At 38.2% G+C, this 19,082-nt stretch overlaps 1 long non-coding RNA gene and 1 pseudogene across 1 annotated transcript in view; one reads left to right on the top strand and one right to left on the bottom strand.

Moving 5' to 3' along the window:
• Positions 1-19,082, bottom strand: part of LOC144454776 (uncharacterized) — a 190,977-nt gene that overhangs the window by 30,826 nt on the left and 141,069 nt on the right. The window lies entirely within an intron of this gene.
• LOC110210122 (inosine-5'-monophosphate dehydrogenase 2 pseudogene) lies at positions 6,072-7,618 on the top strand (annotated as a pseudogene).

Raw genomic sequence — 19,082 nt, 5'->3', positions numbered from 1 at the left:
TAGGTATTGTTCTAGATCTAGAGGCATAAAAAGTAGAGTCCTTGCCTTCAAGAAGCTTACATGCTAGCAAGGAAAAACCACTATTCACAGATGAATAAATATAATACAAATCGTATTACATATACAAATAAAGTTTAAAAAATAAATGAAAACTACAAGGTACAAATAAAAAATAAGGAAAAATGATGTTAAGAAAAAAAGCCAAAGTGATTTGGATATGTGGTCCAGGGTACTGCCAAATAAGGGGATTAGAACAGGGACAGCTAGGCAGTGCTTCGGGTAGAGCAGCAGGCCTAGAGTCAGGCAGACCTGAGTTCAAATCTGGCCCTACTCAGACACTTAGTAGCTATGTGACTGTGGGCAAATCACTTAACTCTGCTTGCTTCAGTTTCCTCATCTGTAAAATGAGCTGGAGAAGAAAATGGCCAACCCCTCCAGCATCGTGGCTAAGAAAACCCCAAATGAGGCCATGAAGACTTAGCCATGACTGAAATGATTAGACAACAGCAACAACAGAAGGTGGGACTCTGAGGCGAGCTTTGAAAGAGCAGGCATTATAAGGGATGGCAGTGTGAGAGGCATGCATTCTAGGCTTGTGGGAAAGGCCAAATGATGGGAGATGGTTTGTCATGTTTGAGGAATAGTAAGTAGTCCTATTTGGAAAGGTCATGATCTTTTCCATTTCTATTTGGTTTACTTAACACTCTGATTCTTCCAAAATAGTGGTATTCCACAGCATAAAGATGTATATAGCCTCACCAGGCAAAAGAGATGGGTGTTTCCTGGCAATAATTTCTTGCCTTCTGGCAAGGCAGGGACCACTGGAAACTGGGCATTTTCCAAATTGTTATCTAGCCCCATCTCTTAGTCAATTCTAAGCCCAGCTCATTGTCCATCTGTACTGCTTTTTCAAGACAAACACGAGGGTGGATTAATTTGACACTCTTCATAGTTACAGTCATATACGAATTGCTTGAGAGAAGCAAGAATGTTGATGTTTCCTTTCATAACAGCAACATCACTCGAGACACGAGGCTGATGGCCTTGAACTGAAGAGACCAGACCGAACTGAATTCATCACCTTTGGCTAATTCCTTATCACTTAAGTTCTACATTTAATACTGTACCTATGTTTCACTTCTCCTTTTGGTTGTATTTTTAATTATCTGGTTTTTAAGAAAGTATGCACCCCCAAAGAAAGCTGAACAATCTGTAGCTGTTAAAGGGAACCCTTCAATGACTGGTAGAGATATTGTAGCAGCTATTGGTATAGGGAAGTTAAGTATTTCAGAGATTATTCAAACCTACGATGAAACAGGATCAGCTTCATTGAAGTTCATGGAAAGCACTGACAAATTTTTGCTGTAAAATTGCCCAATTATTCCTCAGAAAATAAATCAGGACTTTCAGAGAGATCTAGTAGTTGCAATGATTGTTACTTATTCCTCTAGAGCTGGGGTTCTTTTTGTGTCATAGGCCCCTTGGTAGTCTGGTGAAAACTACAGAACCCTTGTTAGAATAATGATTTTAATTAATGGAAGACATGATAAATTTCAGTTAAAAATTGGCAAAAAAAAGATGGAATTATTTCCCCATCTAAGTCTGCAGCCTCCCCCGAAATCTGTCTGTAGATCTTAGATTAGGAATTCCTGGTTCACAGTGTGGAAGAGACTGAAAGTTGGAATAATAGAGAGAAAACTAGTAAAATAACATCTGCTAACTATTGCTATAAAGAAAAAATGCTTGTTACAGGCAACATAATAGAAAGACCAGAGTTACAGGGATTGGGAAAAAAATCAAGGTAATTATTACAAATGAAGCTCATTTTTTAAATCCAAGGATTTATGAAAACCATTGTCAGAAGAACTCCATCTGAGCCAAAAAGAGATGAGCATCTTTATCTTTCAGACAATAAACACTTATTAAATTCATGCTATACGCCAAGCATCATTCTACCAGTCTCTAAAGTATCACATTGCTAAGTGTTTTCAGGTTTCTTTCCTTCCTGTGGGTCTGGAAGTCTTGTCTGCACTGAAGAAATGAAATTGGACAAATAAGAAGAATTGCTTTAGAATTGCAGAAATTGCCAGATGAAGATTGAATGCTTCAACATGACCTTGTAACATGCCACAAGTTACTCAAGGTTAAGAGATTTGTCTGTGGGAACCAAGATAGTGGAGAAAACCCAGAAAGTTGACCAAACTCTCCCCAGGTTTACTTGGAAACAATGTTGAACCAAGCCTCTAAATGTATCATGTAGCAAAAGAACCTACAATGAGATGGAGTGAAACGATTTTCCAGCTTCAGATAATTTAGAAGGACTTCAAAGATGGTCTCTCATGAGGGTAAAAGGGGAGTGCGGCCCAGTGCAGATGACACCCTGGAAAGCCAGGGGGAGGATGTTAGCCAAACAGATCAATAGTCAAGGCCCTGTGGCCCTTGCTCAGCTGGCCAACTGTGAGGCCTCCGCTCTCAGTTCAGAAGGCAAACCACCAGCCCCAGAATTCGTAGCACAACAGGCACAGCTAGACTGGGAAGTAGGCAAGCCACCAGCCCCTCAAAACTTGGAGCGGAGAGCCAGTAACCAGGCCTCTGGCCCCAGCTCAAGAAGCTTAGAAGAGTGCCCCATGTACCCCGGGAGCAGAACTCACCTGTAAAAGTCATGAAATAGGCTTTAAAAATGGAGGGGAAAACAGAAAAGGGCTCTGACCATAGAAAGCTACTATACTGATGAGGGAGATCAAAACACAAACTCACGAGAGGAAAACAGTGTCAAAATGCCAGCATGTGAAGCCTCACATGGAAATGTGAATTGGTCTCAAGCCCAAAAACCTTGGAAGAGCTCAGAAAGGATTTTAAATATCAAATAAGAGAGGTAGGAGAAAAATTGGGAAAAGAAATAAGAGTTATACAAGAGAGACAGCTTGGAAAAGGAAGGACAAAAAAATGACTGAAGAAAACAATTCCTTCAAAAATACAATTGGCCAAATTGGGAAAAAAAATCCACTGAAGAAAACAACTCCTTAAAAAGTAGAATTGGCTAACTGGAAAAGGAGGTACAAAAACTAACTGAAGAAAATAATTCCTTAAAAATTAGAATTAGGCAAGTGGAAGCTAATGACTCCATGAGACATCAAGAATCAGTGCAACAAATCAAAATAATGAAAAAATAGAAGAAAATGTAAAACAACTGACCTGGAAAATAGATCCAGGAGAGATAATTTAAGAATTATTGGACTACCTGAAAACCATGATTTAAAAAAAAATTAAAAAAGAAACTTGGATAGAATCTTTCAAGAAATTATCAAAGAAAACTGCCCTGATATCCTAGAACCAGAGGGTAAAATAGTCATTGAAAGAATCCATAGATCACCTTCTGAAACAGATCCCAAAATGAAAACTCCAAGGAATATTGTAGCCAAATTTCAGAAACTATCAGGTTGAGAGGAAAATACGGCAAGCAGCCAGAAACAAACAAAAACCCAAAAAACCAAAAAAAAAATGAACCCCCCCCAAAAAAAACCCCACAAAACAATTCAAATACCAAGGAGCTACATACAGTCAGGATTACATAAGATTTAACGGCTTTTACGTTGAAGGATCAGAGGACCTAGAATGTTATATTCTGGAGGGCGAAGGAGCTTGGATTACAACCAAGAATCAACGACCCAGTAAAACTGAGCATAATCTTTCAGAGAAAAAGATGGGTATTCGATAAAATAGGGGACTTTCAAGCTTTCCTGATGAGAAGACCAGAGCTGAACAGAAAATTTGCTCTTCAAATACAAGATTCAAGAGAAGCATATAAAAGTGAACAAGAAAGAAAGAAAGAACGAAAGAAAGAAAGAAAGAAAGAAAGAAAGAAAGAAAGAAGAAAGAAGAAAGGAAGGAAGAAAAAACATGTTATTCAATAAGGTTAAACTGTTTCCATCTCTACACTGGGAGATGATACGTGTAACTCTTGAGAACTGTGTCTCTGTTAGGACAGTTAGAGTAGGCATAGACATGGGTTGTGAGTATAAGTTGACTTTGATTTAACGATATAAAAAATTAAGGGGTGAATCTGGAATACTGTTGTATTATAAGAAATGATGAGCAGGCAGATATTAGAAAAACCTGGAAAGATTTATATGAACTAATATTGAGTGATGTGAGCAGAACCAAGAGAACATTGTACACAGAAACAGCAATACTGTGGGAAGATCAACTCTTTTCAGCAATACAATGATCAAAGACCGGGTGTAGGGATCCTGCAGCATTGGAGGTCACATGTGCCCCTCTAGCTCCCCAAGAGTGGCTCTTTGACTGAATCCAAACTTCACAGAACAAATCCTCTCATGGGCCTGTGGCCTGAAGGCCTCTGTAGATAATTCCAAAAGACTCGTGATGGAAAACGCTATCCACATCTAGAAAAAGAAATATGGAGTTCAAATCCAGATTGAAGCATAATATTTGCATTTTTTTCTTTCTCATGGTTTTACCCTTTTGTTCTTATTCTTCTTTCACAACATGACTAATGTGGAAATATGATTAATATGATTGTACAATTTCAGATTGCTTGCTGTCTTTGGGAGGGAAGAGGGGAGAGAGGAAGGGAGAAAAATTTGGAACTCAAAATCCACAAAAATGAATGTTGAAAACTATCTTTATGTGTAATTGGAAAAAATAAAATACTATTAAGTGAAGAAAAAAAGAAATTTTTCTGTGAGATAGAAATAAACATTGATAAGTACTCCTCTGATTTACACCACATTGAAAACTCTCACTCTTTAATCAAGGAAAGATTAAAAAAAAAGATAGTCCAGCAATCTAAAGTGATAAAAATGAGGTTTTGTAATGAATATAAAAAGAATGTATCAAAATCTTATGCACTTATTACCATAAGAAATGAGTAAATGTAGCAAAGTGGGGGCATATTAAAATTTTTGAGATTATAAAAAATTTAAACTTAATTATTTTACTTTGTCCCATGTGATTTGTATACCACTCTAGCCGCATGCCTTCACCCAAGGACATACACATTTTTCATCCATTTTGGTTTTCCAAGGTGAATGGAACTTCACAAATTTGTGTAAGGCTGGTCCTGTTTGTTGGTGTGGTTCACTCAGGCTAACATTTCTTTGTGCAGCGATAAAATAAGGAGTTTTTAAAAATAAAAATATTTCTCTCCCATTACATATTCAATAGAATACTTAGGCTTTGCCAGATGCAACAACAGATCCAGAAAAACTCAAACAGATGTTGTTATTCTGCACATTATGTTCAAAGTTTTAAGAAATTCATGAGGTTCTCTTTAGGGTTTTATGAGACTTCTAACAAATAAAGCCATGCAATTTGCACTCACTGGAAACAGCCTCACATTTCTGCTGTCTTTCCAAATAGAAAGGCAGAATAACATTTCTAAGGTCACTTAAGTTTTACTAGTTGCTAAGTTACTCTGCAAATTGATTGCACCAGAGAGATGGTGTGGAATTATGTGGTTTGTCCTTCCTATTCTAAGACGTCTTTGAGGTTTTTATGATACTATTTTTTTACTAGATGAAATAGGGATCCTCAGAATGTTAGGCTCCTTTTTCTTTGATTCACACCCTCTCTAGGCCATATTATCCAAGGAACAAGTGAACTCACCCTTGCCAGAGCTCCAGAGAAGCATAGAAATGTTTCAGGAAATAAGTTTCTTCTAAACGAAGAACCTCTTCATGGAGACCTCGTATTTTCTACTAGTAACTAGTAATTATATAACTGCCAAGTGTTTACTATACATTAATTCCTTTTTTTGTTCTTAATAAATGGAAAGTAAAGGGCTAGAGGGAGAGAGTCAGTAAACATGGTTTATTAGATACTGGGGGAAAAGAAACCAGAAAAGACTGCAAGATTGCCTATCCATTGATGGCTAAAACAAAAAAAGGATAATTTTTGAATACATGTTTCTGTTATCAGTGCTAATTATCTTATGCTGTTGTAATAATAATCTTAAACCATGGGGAGAAACATCAATCTCACACAGCTCTACCCTGGTCTTCCACCAGCCTGGCCCACTTCCTCCTCCCCCATGCCCGCCGGTCCCAGTCATGACAGACTACCTTATCAGCAGCGACACTTATTATGTTCCTGGCTATGGGCTCATGGTGCAGCAACTCTTCAACTGCTGAGATGGGCTCATGTAGAATGACTTCCTCATCCTCCCGTGCTGTATAGACTTCACAGGTGAGCAAGTAGACCTAAGTTCAGAAATTACCAAAAAGATAACCCTGAAGACCGCACTTGTTTCATTCCCAGTGGACACAGTCACTGAGGCTGGGACGGCCATAGCCATGGTGCTGACAGGAGGTACCTGCTTTATCCACCACAACTGCCCCCAGAATTCCAGGCCAATGAAATGCACAAAGTGAAGAAATATGAGCAGGGGCTTCATCACTGACCCTGTGGTCCTGAGCCCCAAAGATTGAGTCAGAGATGTGTTTGGAGCCAAGGCAAGGCATGGTTTCTGGGGAATCCAATCACAGATAATGGCGAGATGGGCAGCCACCTAGTGGGCATCATCTCCTCTCATGACATCAACTTTCTCAAGGACCAGGAACATGTCTATTTCCTGGACCAGACAGAAGGATCTAGTGGTAGCTTCTGCAGGAGTCATGCTAAAGGAAGCCAATGAAATCTTGCAGTGGAGCAACAAGAAAGGGAAGCTACCCATTGTGAATGAGGGTAATGAATTAGTAGCCATCGTTGTCCGCACAGACCTGAAGAAGAATTGGGACTACACTCTGGCATTCAAGGACACTAAGAAGCAGCTGTTGTGTGGTATAGCCATTGTTACCTGTCAGGAGGACAAGCATCAGCTTGACTTGTTGGCCCAGGCCAGTGTCATTGTGGTTGTGCTGGACTCTTCCCCAGGAAACTCCAGTTTTTAAACTAACATGATGAAGTACATCAAGGAGAAATACAATAACCTCCAGGTTATCAGTGGCAATGTGGTGGCAGCTGCACAGGCAAAAAAACCTTCACTGATGCCGGAGTGGACCCCCTGAGGTTTGGCATGGGCAGTGGGTCCATCTGCATCACATAGGAAGTGCTGGCATGTGAGCCACAGGTGACAGCCGTATAGAAGGTCTCAAAATATGCATGGCGCCTCTGTGTCCCTGTCAGTGCAGATGGTGGCATCACAAATGTGGGCCACATCGCCAAAGCTCTTGTCCTTAGAGCTTCCACAGTAATGATGGGCTCTCTATTAGTGGCTATCACAGAGGCCCCAGGTGAGTACCTCTTCTCTGATGGGATCAAGCTAAAGAAATACCCAGGGGATGGGCTCCCTCCATACCATGGACAAGAACCTTAGCAGCCATAACCATTACTTCAGTGAAGCAGACAAAATCAAAATGGCTCAAGGGGCACATGGGCCATGCAGGACAAAGAGTCCATCTATAACTTTGTCCTCTACTTGACTGCTGGCATCCACCACTCCTGCCAAGATATTGGTGCCAAGATTCTAACTCAAGTCAGAGCCATGATGTACTCAGGGGAGCTGAAATTTGAGGACATCATCTGCTCAGGTGGAAGGGGTGTCCATGGACTCCATTCGTATGAGAAGCAGCTCTTCTGAGAAGTGGCCTTGTTTGCTTTTACTACTCTCACCTCTCCCTCTCTAGCTCTATCAATAAAAAGCTGGATAGAAAAAAATATATAATCTTAAACCTCTGCTTTAACCAGAGTTGATATACACTCAAATAGATCTGTGGCTTCATGGCTGCATCCAGAATGTAGATCACAGATTATAAATATACGGTCAGCATCTGTAACTTACGTCCTTCTACAAAACAGGGGTCCCCTCACTTTATTTTAATTGCATAGATACCAATGCAATACACATAGGCTATCCAACATGCTGGTCTCAGGGCCAGTATGTCTTCTTATTTCCCTTCCTCCTTTCTTCCCTCCATCCTTCTTTCCTTCCTCCTTTTGTTCTTTTCTTCCTTTTCTTCCTTTTTTCCTTATTTTTTCCTTTCTTCTTTTCTTTCTTGTTTCTTTGATGGCATCCTGGATTTTGCTTCTGCTTTATAATTCCTTATGTGAAAATTTGTAATTGGCTTATGTTCATCATGCATGCTTATATTGCTATTTGGGTGATTGTCAATTTCATAACTGCAGTGATTGCAGTATTCTCTGCACCAGAGACTCCCCCCTTTTTGTTTTAGACTCCCCAATTATATGTAAAAACAATTTTTAACATTAATTTTTAAAACTTTGAGTTCTAAATTCTCTCCCTTCCTCCTTTCCCATCCCTCCTCATTAAGAAGGCAAGCAATTCAATATGTTATACATGTTTAGTAATGCAAAATATATTTCCATATTAGTTATGTGAAAAAAAACAGACAAAAAAACGCAAGAAAAATAAAGAAAGTTTAAAAAGCATGCTTCAATCTATATTCAGCCACTATTAGTTCTTTATCTGGGGATGGATAGCATCCCTCACTATAAGTCCTTCAGAGTTGTCTTGGATCATCGTACTGCTGAAAATAGCTAAGTTATTCATAGCTGATCATCTCAGAATAATGCTGTTACTTTGTACCCAGTACATTTCACTTTGCATCAGCTTCTGTAAGTCTTTCCAGGTTTTTCTGAGAGAATCCTGCTCATAATTTCTTATAGCACAATAACATTCCATCACAATCACATAGCACAATTTGTTCAGCCATTCCTTAGTTGATGGCCATTCCCTCAATTTCCAATTCTTTGCCACCAGAAAAGAGCTATTATAAATATTTTTGTACATACTGGTCCTTTTCCTTTTTTAATCTCTTTTGGGATACATACGTAGTAGTGGTATTGCTAGGTCAAAGGGCGTGCATGGTTGCATAGCCCTTTGGGTATAGTTCCAAATTGCTCTACAGAATGCTTTAATCAGGTTAACACCCCACAAAAGTGCAATCATATCTCATTTTCCCCACAGCTTTTTCAACATTTATCATTTTCCTTTTTTGTCCTATTAGCCAATCTAATAGATATGAGGTAGTACCTCAGAATTGTTTTAATTTGCATTTCTCCAATCAATAGTGATTTAAAGTTTTTTTTTTAATATGGCTATAGACAGCTTTGATTACATCATCTGAAAACTGTTCATATCTTTTGATCATTTATCAATTGGAGAATGGCTCTTATTTTTATAAGTTTGACTCAGTTCTCTATATGTTTGAGAAATGAAGCCTTTATCAGAGAAACTTGCTTCATTTTTTTTACCTTTGTGATTTCTATTTCATCCTATTCCCTCCAACCTATTTTCCCCATCTGTTTATTCTATTCTCTCCTTTCACCCCGTCCCTCTTCAAAAGCATTTTGCTTCTGACTACAACTTCCTCCAATCCACCCTCCCTTCTTTGAGCACCTTACCTTCTCTTATCACCTTCCCCTCTTACTTTCCTATAGGGTAAGACAGATTTCTTTTCCCAACTGAGTGTGTATGTTAATCCTTCTTTGAGTCATTCCCGATGAGAGTAAGGTTCATTCATTCCCTTTTGCCTCCCCCATCTTCCCCTCCACTGTAAAAGCTTTTTCTTGTCTCTTTTATGTAAGATGATTTGCTCCATTCTACTTTTCCCTTTCCCTTTCTCCCAGTACACTCCTCTCTCACCCCTTAATTTTATTTTATTTTATTTTTCATTTTTTTGGCTAGGCAATGGGGTTAAGTGACTTGCCCAGGGTCACACAGCTAGTGAGTGTTATGTGTCTGAGGCTGGATTTGAAATCAGGTCCTCCTAAATCCAGGGCTAGTGCTATATCCGCTGCACCACCTAACTGTGCCTAATTTTATTTTATTTTTAAATATCATCCTTTCATATTCACTCACATCTGTGCCCTCTGTCTATATATACTCCTTCTAACTGCCCTGATTATGAGCAAGTTCTTATGAGTTACAAGTACCATCTTCCCAGGTAGGAATGTAAATCATTTAACCTTATTAAGCCCCTTATGATTTCTCTTTCTTGTTTACCTTTTTATGCTTCTCTTGAGTTTTGTATTTGAAAGTCAAATTTTCTGTTCAGTTCTGGTCTTCTCATCAAGAATGTTTGAAAGTTATCTATTTCATTGAATGTCCATTTTTCTTCCCCTGAAGAACTATATTCAGTTTTGCTAGGTATGTGATTCTTGGTTGTAATCACAGCTCCTTTGCCCTCTGGAATATCATATTCCTAGCCCTCCAATCCTTTAATGTAGAAGATGCTAAATCTGGTGTGACCCTGCTGCTTGCAATATTTTCTCTTTGACCTGGGAGCTCCAGAATTTTCCTGTAATATTCCTGGCAGTTTTCATTTTGGGGTTTCTTTCAGGAGGTAATTGGTGGGTTCTTTCAATTTCTATTTTACTCTCTGTTTCTAGAATATCAGGACAGTTTTCCTTGATAATTTCTTGAAAGATGATGTCTAGGCTGCTTCTTTGATCATGGCTTTTATACAGTAGTCCAATAGATCTATTTTGGATCTATTTTCCAGGTCAGTTATTTTTCCAGTGAGATATTTTATGCTGTCTTCTATTTTTTTTCATTCTTTTGGTTTTGCTTAATTGTTTCATGATTTCTCATAAAGTCATTTGCTCAACTCTAATTCTTAAGGCATTATTTTCTTCAGTGAGCTTTTGTACCTAGTTTTGCATTTGTCCAATTCTGCTTTTCAATGCATTCTTCTCCTTGTTGGTTTTTTGTACCTCTTTTGGCCTAATCTATTTTTAAGGTGGTATTATCTTCAGTATTTTTTTGTGTCTCTTTTAGCAAGCTGTTGACTCTTTTTTCATGTTTTTCTTGCACCACTCTCATTTCTCTTCCCAATTTTCCCTCTACCTCTCTTACTTGATTTTTGAAATTATTTTTTGAGCCCTCTGTGGCCTGAGGCCAATTCATATTTTTCTTGGAGGCTTTAGATGTAAGAGATTTGACTTTATTGGCTTCTGAGTGTGTGTTTTGATCTTTCTTGTCACTACAGTAACTTTCTACGGTCAGAGATACTTCTAGGTACTTTAAGTTTTCAGTTCTTTTAATGTGGTGTATTTAAGGAAAGGTGGTTACTACTCTCCTGACCTGTGCTGTGGTCTGCGAGTGACCACAAGCACTCTTTACTGCTCTGGAACTGTGAGGAGAGTTCCTGCTCCATTGCAGCCCACAAACTCTGGTGTGCTAGTACTCTTCCTTACCCTGGGACTGTGACCCAGATGTGAGTATGGGCAAAGCAATACAGTCCTTCCCCCAGTGCAGCAAAGAGACCCCTGTAATCTCCTTCTGACCTGTTGTTTGACCCCCTTACTATCTGTGGGCTGAGAGCTCTGGAAGTGGCTGCTGCTGCTGCTGCTGCTGATTCAGTGGCTCCCCAGGTCTGCTCCTGGTTTGCTGGAGCTGGGTCTACCCTAGCACAGCCTGCACTGGACTGTGCTCCACTCTCACCGAGGTGTGACAGACCTTTCCTGATAACCTTTTAAGTTGTCTTTGGCTAGAAAATTGTTTCACTCCATCCTTTGGAGGGTTCTGCTGTTCAAGGAATTGTTTTATGGAAACTTCAGAGAAGTTTTATAGAGAGCACAAGTGAATCATTCCCTTTTCTCTACCATCTTGGCTCCACCTCCTGACAAATTTTTTAAAAAGGAGAAGAATACTGCTATTAAAAAGAAGGGCAATTGATTCAGGGAGAAGGTGGAATTATTAAAAGTATTTAAAGTTCTTTGAGATTTTCTAAAGATAATAAACACAAGTCTCTTCTTCCTGTTCAATTCCTGCCCACCTCATAGTCCATGTTCAGTGTCCATACTATCTCTTAATCATTTATCATCTATTTACACACATGACCATGTTTATACATATATATGCACACACACAAATACATACAAATCGAATGTATATGTATATATAACACATGCATACGTGAATATGTACATAATGCACACATGTATATATTGTGCATACACATATTTATGGCATATATACTACATATATAATATACATATGTATATGTACATGATATGCCTACATACACATGTGTACTTAACTAGGCAGAAAAAGCCAAACAGGAAAAAATAAATAAATTATAGATCCAATTGCATATGAAAGTTTAGACAATAGGCATTTTTTATCCACTTAGTTTTTCCTGTGTCTATAGTAGACCGATAAACTGCCCCATGTCCTCCAAGCTGGCTCCCACCCCCATGACACAGATCTTTCTTGACCTCCTAAGCTGAAAAATGTCTCACCCTGAACTTTTGTTGGGTCTGCTGCTTCAAAATTTGATTTGAGTCATTATTTTAAAGTTGTTTGGAGGGAAATTTTGGATGAGTTAGCTGTGTTTCTACCTCTCTTGGCTCAGCCCCTCCTCAAGCACATATTTTGCGAACATCATCTGCTAGTTAAAATCGCCAAGTTTTAGTTAGTCAGTTATTGCGTTCCTCTTTAGCCATCACTCTTGTCCCATAACTGCCCCATTGCCTTTTTGATCACGCATTTTCTGAATATCGTTATGCCACATCTTAAAAATAATTCATCATTGCAAGCATGAAACAGCTATCTCCCACGTATTGGCAGAGTAGTGGTGAACTATAGGGGCAAAATGAAGCATAAGTTTTCCAATTTGACTAACGTGTTGATTTATTTTGCTTAACTATACAACATTGCTTACAGGGAAGGAAGGGTTTTATTGTGGGAGAGAAGTTATAAAAGTATTAGGTATTAGCCTCACTGTAATAATTTCATTTAGAACAGAGATTGCCAATATTGTTTTTTATAGCACCCTAGGGTTCCTCCAATCTCAAAGAGTGCAGATTTTCAAAATAGTTTTATTCAGTTATTTTAATTTGATGTAATTTATAAAATTATTATGTACCAAATCATATCATTTTTAGCAGGGGAACCATAAAAAACATACATTTTTGCCATTACAAAAGGTTGAGGAACATTGATCAAGGATAAGAATCATGAATTCATGGTAGATCACTTTCTTTGCCCCTTCTCCAAATCAAAAATCCAAAAATTTCGATCACTGCAGTGGGGAAAGATCTTGTCTACAAAGTTAAAAGAAAAGTAGCCTTTTACAGACTCTGAATTACTGGTTCTTGTTTTGGTCCTTCATGTATTCATATTTGTAGCTTCTGAGCCCCAGTTATAAAATTTATTGTCAGACTAATTATGATCTCATGAAATCAAAATGAAAGACATTCAATGAAATAAAGTAGCCAGGTAATAATGAAAAAATGATTCAGGCAGCAAATATTCTTGAAGTCCACATTCTGATGTCATCTCCTTTGCATTCAGGGGAGACTGAGTTAATTCTCCATTAAATTCTCCTGGAATGTGGGAGAAGGATGTTGCCTACTTAGACTAGCAGGTTTTGTTAGATAATTAAGCATGGAAGCACCCTCAGCTTGGTAATATGCTTCTCCTTCTTGGGGGAGTAGATAATATGCATTGTCCTCTTAGGAATCAGCTTCAGGTTGTCTCTACCCACATACCCATACCACAGTAGCCTGGGTTTTACAGTCTACATTCACATCCTTAGAATGGTTGAGGTGAGCACCTTATTTTCTCCGTCTCTCCCCGTGTTTGGATTGTACACATTTTTATTGGCTATTGCCACCCCATATCTCATCCACCCCCTTTCCCCACTGGTAATTATTACATTTATCTTTATCCCTCATTTTTGCCCCATTGCTTTTCTGATCATACGTTTTCTGAATTATACTGTTATGCTACATCTTAAAAATAGTTCACTGTTGCACGCATGTTACAGCTATCTCTCACCTATTTCCAGAATAGTTAGGAGCTGTAAGTGCAGAATGAAGCATAACCACAGTTTTCTTTGTTTTCATATTTTTCAAGCAGTATTTGTTGAGGAAACTTTTTTGTTGACCAATTTAAATGTTTTTTAATCAAGCAACACCATAGCAAGATCATTATTCTCTACTTTTTAAGTTAAGTTTGTGACAGCAGAAATGCCTGTCTACTCGGGAATATGATCTGGAGAAAGTTGATCTGCCCTATTCCACTATCCTCACCCAGAATGCTCTTGATGTACATGAAGTTACTCATTAACTTTTGTATACATGGGAAATTATATGGCCATCTTAAAGTCCAAATGGAATGGTTCTACATCGCATAAAAGCAATGCAGAAAGGAGGAAGCTAGGTTTCTAGTCAAGTCTCAGAATTTGTACACGAAATTCTTCCAATTAGCGTAGACAATGTTAGTGCAGTGGTATGTACCTGTATGTATGAGGGACAGAATTGGTGTGAGTACTTTGGGAGACAAGAGACATCCTTTCTTCAAGAGAAGAGGTTCCAGACTTTCTCTTGAGGACCAATTTCAAACAGAAAGAGGAAAAGTAGAAGAGAGAGAGAGTGTGGAAAAGGGAAAGAAAGAGAAACAGAGAGAGACAGAAAGAGATAGAATGCAGAGAGAGGGGAACTGAGGTAGAGGCAAAGACATAGAGAGACAAGAGATAAAAAAGACATAGAGACAAACAGTGACAAAGATAGAGAAAGTGAGGAAGATATATATACATATATACACACACACACACACATATGTATATATACATACACACATATACACATATACTTATACACATATACACATACACATACACACATACATATACGTACATACACATATACACATGCACATACATACACATACACACACATACACACACACACACACACATAGTTGTCTTTTTGGAAGGAACAGGATTCTTCTATTGGTTGAGCTGACATCTTTTTGTTTAGAACCTGTACCCATACACCAGCAACATTTAGAGGGAAGACAGATATATTTGTATTCTGGTACTCCCCTCAGAGATTAGGGAAAAAAGAACACCCATCCTGGTAGCGCCCCAGGGGCTGGCCTGCCCCTTCTTATCAGCTACCACGCTGGCCTTCCTCTCCTCAGGGCCAGTCAAGTTTTCAGACTGTATCTATTAATGAATCTTATGAGAGGCATGTAGGAAACCTATGTCAATATGGGTATACACATACTTTATGCATAGAAAGTTATAGCCAAGAGGGTTTTTTTTTCCTTTTTCCACTGTGAAATACTATCAAATAGGGCACAAAGGGAGAAAATACAGAGTAATCATTATTCTACTTGTAATCCACCTGGACCTCATTTCCTCCATTGCATCTTCTCTTTGCCTGATAAAACACTTTTCTCTGTGGCTTTAAAAATACACTCTCACCAGGGAATATGGCATTGACAAAAAGTTTAGAATGTTAGTCCAACTTTTCTCTCTTCATATAACACACACCCTAACACTGAAATACAATTTGTGCAATTTACAACTAGTAGAGTACCTAGCCACTGGTTATAGAACCAGGGATTTAGACCTCAAAGGGAACTTGGCAGTTGCTTATCTTCTCTGTGCCCTCAGTTTCTTAATTTTTAAAATGAGGATAATAATAACACCTTCCTTACAGTATTATTTTCAGAGTTAAATGAGATAACATTTGTAAAATACTTTGCAAAACCTAATATGTTCTTTAAATGCTAGCTGTTTTTTATCCTTCTGATTAATTCCACTGTGTTACATATTCTATGAACCTTGGATGCCTGTCATCAATTAATCAATAAACACTTAAACAGTGCCTACTATGTGCCCGGCAGTGCGCTAAGTGCTGGTGATAAAAAGGAAGCAAAAGACAGTCCCTGCCCTCAAGGTACTTGCAAACTAATAGGGGAGCCAACACTCAAATGAATGTATATAAAGCAAGTTATACACAGGGTAAATAAGAAATGTGTTACAGAGGGAAAACTCTATTGTCTCCCAGGTCAGAAGAGGATACCATTGGTGTAGTCAATACGCACAGTGGAAAGAGCTTTGAACCTAGAGTGAGGAAGAACTAAGCTCTGCCCCAGATATCTGTCTGCTGTGTGACTTTGGGGAAATTGCTTAATCTCTGTCTGCCTCAGTTTCCTCGTCTGTACAATGGGGATAATGATAGTAGATACCTCTCAGGACTTTTGTGAAGGTAAAAGGAGAAAACATTTGTAAAGTACTTTGCAAACCTTAGAGCACCATTTAAATGCTAGCTATTACTGAAATTATGAAAGTTTACACAAGTGATTTAGGAAAGATTTACATCATTCTCATCCTTCTACATTCAATGGAATGGTTAAATATTCATAAGTTCATTCATTCATTCATTCACTCACTTGAACAAGCACCAGATAAGTGCTTTAGGGTGGGGTGGGGAGGATAGTCAAGGTTTAGGATAGGTCTGGTCCCTACCCTCATAGAGTTCACTATCAGTGAGGGGTATAGAAGTCTTTATCACCTTTCTTGATATTATGTTAAAGCAGTTCTTCAGTCTTCCTTATTTTTCCTTTCTTTCCTCTTCCTCTCCTAATGAGAAGTTATTGGGGGGACTTCTGGGGGCAGAACCAAGATGCCAGAGTCACGATGGGTGAGGAGAGAAGCTCTCAGCTAAGCCCTCCCAACATCCTCCTCCAAATGACTTTAAAATAATGTCTCACATCAAATTCTGAAGTGGCACAACCAACAAAAGGTCTGAATGAGACATACTTCCAAACCAAGGCAACTTAGGAGGTCAGAAGGAGAGATCTATTGATACAATCCTAATAAAGTTGCCTCTAGCCCCAATATTCTAACTTCCTTATGAGCCTTACAGAACAGCAGGCATGTCCTGATTTGACCATACAATCTGGCTTTAACTACACCACAGGCCTCCAGACCCAATATCCCAAATCTTCTTCACTAGAATAGTAGGCATGTCCATGTGATGGAATCCTAGCTATTGCCCCTAGCTAGCCACTGCCCGCTGACCCAATATTCTAACTTCCTTATGGACTTCACAGAAAAAACAGGTATGTCCATGCACTCAACCATGACCACATCTATCTAATCCCAGAGAGGACCATAATAGCCAGCCAATCAGAAAGCAGCACTATCTGGATGCCCGAGCAGGATATGGACCCCAAAATAATAGTAGATGCCTGCATAGTAATAGCAAAAGCTGTCCTTTAGGTTAACTTATGATGCACAGAGGCTTATTATAATATCATAACATACCTGACCCCCTCCTTCGTTTTTTTCTGTATGCATTATGAGAAATCGTATGAACAGTTTCACTGAGGCTGGGACCCCTCTCCTATTGCCTAATCCCTTGACAAACCTCTTCTGCCTTTTTAATATTAGTATTTTTTGTGTAATCAGAATCATGCACTTTTTAAAATTGCCTGTGTTGCCTTACTGAAATTGTCAGTCTTGGAATTCGGCCTGCTTCCTGAATAGCATAATTCTTAATAAATGCCTTTGCTTCAGTTGGAGATTGTGTGAGTCTGAGTGGGGGACCTCAACTTTCCCCTCTCACAGCTAAATAAATCCAATTTTTTGTTTTGTCATTTTTTTCAGTCATGTTTGAGTATTCAAGATTCCATTTGGGGTTTTCTTGGCAAAGATACTGGAGTGGTTTGCCATTTTCTTCTCCAGCTGATTTACAGATGAAGAAACTGAGGGAAAAGGGGTTCAGTGATTTGCCCAGGGTCACAGAGCTAGTAAATGTCTAAGGCCAGATTTGAACTCAAGAAAATGAGTCATCCTGACTCCAGGCCTGGTCCTCTATCTATTGTACCACCCAGCTGCCCAAGATAAATCCAAATATAAAACGAATAAGAAGTCAATGAGATGAATGCGATCTTAGAAAAAATTCTATATGATTGACCTTGGGAGAAAGCCAAATAGGAATAGAAAGGATTACACCCTGGGAAACAGTGATAAGAAAACCTGGAATCAGTCCTTTCTTTTTTAAGCAAGTAATTTTTATTTTGTTTTGTTTTGTTTTTCTCTCTCTGATGTCCCATTTACAAATAAACAGTGATATCTTATATCCCAAATTATAAAACTAGGTAAAGAAAAATCATTTTCCGTTTCACTTCTCATAGATATGCCAAGAAAAGTTTCCATTTTTAAAAAAGAGTTCTTTTTTAAGTTTTTAATTATCTTTTTTAATTTATCAACAATCACTTCCATAAGCTTTTGAGTTTTGAATTTTTCCCCCTCCCTCCCCAAGATGACATACAATGTGATATAGGCTATACATATATATTCCTATTAAACATATTTTCACATTAGTGGTGTTTCAAGTAAGAATTAGAACCCATAGGAGGAACCACCAGAAAGAGGAAACAAAATTCAACAGAAGAAAAAAAATAGCAAATAGTATGCTTTGATCTGCATTCAAACTCCGTAGTTCTTTCTTTGGATGTGGATAGCATTTTCCATCATGAGGCCTTTGGAGATGTCTTAGATCCTAATACTATATAAACTATTTTGGAAAAAAAATAGGCAAAAAAGGAGTCCTACCCAATTCCTTTTGTGACACAAACATGGTTTGGATGTCTAAACTAGGGAGAGTAAAAGCAAAGAAAAAGAAAACCATAAACCAGGTTCCTTAATGAGGGTCAATGCAAACATTTTATATAAAATACTAGTAAGGCAATTACAGCAATATAGCAGAAAGATTATACATCATGACGAGATGGAATTTATACTAGAAATAGAGAGCTGGCTCAATATTAGGAAAACTATCAGCATAATTGACCATAACAAAACCAACAAAAACCATATCATTATATCAGCAGGTTCATAAAAAGACTTTGAAAAAATATGACATCCTTTACTTTCAAAACACTAGAAAACATAGGAATCAATGGAATTTTTCTTGAAATGATAAGTAGTATTTATCTAAAACCAAGAGCAAGCATTATCTGTTTAAAAAAATAAACTTGAAGCCTTCCCAATAAGATCAGGGGTGAAGCAAGGATGTCCATTATCTTCCCTATTATTCAATATTTTACTAGAAATGCTAGCTTTTGCAATAAGACAAGAAAAAGACATTGAAGGAATAAAAATAGGCAATGAGGAGATAAAACCATCGATCTTTGCAGATGTTATGTTGTTATACTTAAAGAACCCTAGAGAACCAATTAAAAAACTGGTTGAACAATTAACAACTTCAGCAAAGTTGAAGGATAAAAAAAAATAAACCCACATAAATCATTAGTATTTCTAAATACTACCAACAAAACACAAAAGGAAGAGATA

The sequence above is a fragment of the Phascolarctos cinereus genome, unplaced genomic scaffold (assembly GCF_003287225.1).
Source record: "Phascolarctos cinereus isolate Bilbo 61053 unplaced genomic scaffold, phaCin_HiC Scaffold_7;HRSCAF=346, whole genome shotgun sequence".
Taxonomy (NCBI): domain Eukaryota; kingdom Metazoa; phylum Chordata; class Mammalia; order Diprotodontia; family Phascolarctidae; genus Phascolarctos; species Phascolarctos cinereus.
This window is presented reverse-complemented; position numbering and strand designations above follow the sequence as displayed.